Source organism: Vigna angularis, chromosome 2, assembly GCF_016808095.1.
Source record: "Vigna angularis cultivar LongXiaoDou No.4 chromosome 2, ASM1680809v1, whole genome shotgun sequence".
Taxonomy (NCBI): domain Eukaryota; kingdom Viridiplantae; phylum Streptophyta; class Magnoliopsida; order Fabales; family Fabaceae; genus Vigna; species Vigna angularis.
The window spans coordinates 39026262-39029834 of NC_068971.1; the positions used below are offsets into that span (position 1 = coordinate 39026262).

At 36.5% G+C, this 3573-nt stretch overlaps 1 pseudogene; it reads right to left on the bottom strand.

Annotated features, from left to right (window-relative positions):
• Nucleotides 1–277: 277 nt before the first annotated feature.
• Nucleotides 278–3253, bottom strand: LOC108328515 (putative disease resistance protein RGA3; annotated as a pseudogene).
• Between the last annotated feature and the right edge of the window lie 320 nt (nt 3254–3573).

The following is a 3573-nucleotide window of genomic DNA, read 5'->3' on the forward strand; positions in this document are numbered from 1 at the left end:
ATTTTGGTTTTTGTCATACCTGATCATGCTGTGCTTGGTCACTATAGATCGAAAATAAGAGAAAAATTGCACATTGAGTTTGAGAATGTCTAAATTTAAGATTAAAATCAATTTAAAATTCTTAAAAATGTTATATCTATTTGAAATTACACTAACTAATGGAAATAAAATGTAAAAAATAAAATATATAGATAACAAAACCATTATAAGAATTATATTAAAAGATGTAGTAATGCAAACTCTAACATAAAAAAAGCGATAAGGTATAGTGCAAAACTAGTAATATGTGTTTGTATTATGTAATAAGCTCGCGCATTCAGACATTTATGTATGTCTTATACTTTTACGTTTCACAAGTGAAGACAATATCTAACTGACTTAACTGTATTAATGATCGACAAAGCAGAGCAGTTGAAAAGAGCAAATATAGCACAACTATATTATGGAGGTCTCTCTAAATTGAAATGCCTTAACTAATAGCTCTAACTAATTTTCACGAGAGAAAAAGTGCAAAACCACAGAAAAGAAATAAAAATCAACATTATGAAAAACACATCCAAGGGGCTTCCGACTATGTCTGGCTCTTCCAGTAATTCTTCATAGGTTCTTCTTTTTCATCAATCACAATGTTTTTAATGTGTGATATTTTGGGCCAAAACTCTCCGACATTGGGTTCATACTTTTTATATAAGTTAGCACAACCTCTAATTTTCAAACTTTCAAGTGCAGTGAGGTAATGAATGTTATCTGAGATAGATACCAGATTTGGACAATTTATTAAACCAAGTGCTTTGAGATCAGTCAGAGTTGGTAACCAATCTGGAAGTGTTTCAATATTATCACAATTTGAAACAAACAAGCACTGTAAGGATTTGGCAGCTTCCTGAAACCATTTAGGCAGGGCCACCAGCTGTGATAAACTGTTAAATCCAATAAATTTTAACTTCAGCTTCGGGCTTTCTTCTTCATGATTGCCCTTACACAGTTCCAAGTCCAAATTTCCGCAGGCCCCAACAACCAATGTTTCTAATTCAGGAAAATTTTGACCATCCAGCGACATTGACTTTAGACTCTGACAGTTCCGAACCACCAATGTTTTAAGAGCATGGAACTTCACCCCTCCAAAGATGGACTCCACATTATGGCATGATTCAATGACCAAGTATTCAAGCGACCCCAATTGTGCGATCTCGTTCAAAGGCAAAATAGTTTGCTTTGTGCTAAAGTCCAAAGAACGGAGACTGATTAGTTTTCTTAATCCTTTGGGCAATATTTCCAGCTTCTTGCATCTCTTAATTGACAATACTTGCAAACTTTGGAGCTTGCAAATAGAGTCTGGGAGTCTCTTAATGTTGAGATTTTCGCTTATGTCCAAATATCTCAAATGTTTCATCTTAGCAATGGCACGGGGCAAAGTCTTGCATGTCGAACCATGTAAATCCAAAACTCGCAAGCATTTGAACTTTGACAGACACGTATTTAGTATAGCTTCATCCTTGGCAGCTGCTCCACCATTTGAAAACAGTACGGATCTCACAACTGCTGATTTTTTGGTGACTAAATTTCCGAACAAACTGCTTTCGGCAAAAGACAGATGACGAACATTATCTGGAATATTTTGAATTTTGAAATTCACATGTAGACACTCATCCGTCGCAACAAATAGGGCAAGATCGTGCACCAAATCATGTATTCTAAACCTAAACTTAGTGCCAAAGGTTTCAAAATCTTGGAGAAAGGATCTTGACAAGAGTTCATGCAAATATTGATTTGCCACATCTTCAAGTGTCCTACTCGTTTTTGGTAGTGCAATGAGTCCAAGTGACCCCCAAATCGCAGCTATTTCATAACTAGGGAATGAATAATCCTTTGGGTAAAGGGAAAACAATGCAAAACATTGCCTCAAATAGGATGGCAAGAGATCATAACTCAGTTTAAGGGCAGGTAAAATGTCATCTTTTTTCTGAGGCAAATTCCAGATTTCACTGTCGCTCACATATTCCCATTCACTGTCCTCAAATTTTGAGAATAGTAAACTACCTAATGTTCTCACTGCCAATGGAACCCCCTCTGCATTTTTTCACAATTTCTCTGCCAATATTTACTAAGTGAGGATGTTTTTCCTCCTCTCCTTCTTTAAATGCCCACTTCACAAACAGAGACAATGACTCCTCTTTGGAAAGACCTTCTAAAATGTGAGAGGGAACTGTACCCATCATGGAAGCAATCGAATGACTACGTGTGGTCACTACAACTTTACTTCCTGCTCCACTTGCTTGGATTAAATTCCTCAACTCAACCCATTTAACACGCTCTTCGTTCCATACGTCGTCCAATACGAGTAAGAACTTTTGTCCGGAAAGTTTTCTTTTCAATTGCTTTTGCAGTTGCTCCATATCCAACATGTTCAAATTCTGTTGGTGAGGAGGAACATCTTCATCATTGCCAGAATTGATGATTTTGATAATCAATTGCTTAATGTCAAAGTCATCAGAAACACACACCCACATCTTCAATGGAAAGCACTCCTGGATCCTGTTGTCATTGAACACAAACTTTGCAAGTGTAGTCTTTCCCAAGCCTCCAATGCCCACAATGGGGATAACAGATAGACTTGTATCATCATCATTAGGATTCTGCTGCATCAAAAGCTCTATGATCTTTTCTTTGTCGTTTTTTCTTCCTATCACATCTGAATCACTCACACGGGAGTGTGTCATATCTCTCCGATAAACAACACGTGTGTCAACATCAATTATTTGAAGACTAAACTTATGCCTACGCACTGCAACCTTGTCTAGTCTTTTGTTGATATATTTAATTTGTTGTGTCATCTTGTAGCGAAAAAGAAGTGGATTAGAAGTGGATAAGAAGTGACTTACCTTATCTTTGGTGTTACGATGAGCTTTGACCACTTTGTTTTGCAGTGTTTGGCACTCAAATTCATCCAAAACATCTTCGGCTTCTGAGAAGACAGTTTTAAGTTGAGTGAGCCATTCGCGGAGTTGATGGTTGTGATCTTGCTTTTGCTGGGCATCTAACAGAACAGCCTTGACTAAAGATAGATTCTTTGTAAGGTCTCGAAGATCGTTGAATAAACCCACCACTCGAGAAGCTTCTTGAAAAGCATGAGAAGCAAGCTTCGCTATGAGTGACTCTGCTATGCTGAAGAGAAATAATTCGGCCATAGTTGTTTCCAGAACTACTCGACAACTAATGCTATTTGTTGCATTATTTTCAGCAGCGGTTAAAAAGAAATGAGAGGGCAAATGAGAAATATCTTGATATTAGTCTGGGCTTTTTTTGCGGTTGTGTCCACAAATTTTTATAGTATACACCAGTGTAAAAAAGGTTTCCTGCTTTTTTTTGACTTTTAAGGTCCTTTCCAACGTCAAAGAATGAACATTAAATTAAGTTAGTGATATTTTATTGGTTTTTATATTTGAAAAATAAGATTGTTATAAAAAAGATGTTAAAAATACACTGATATTTTACGGTGTCCAACTCAATCCTCTTCACGTGAATATCCAGAAGGTAAATATGATGAATCTATGAGCAATAAAACATAGATTT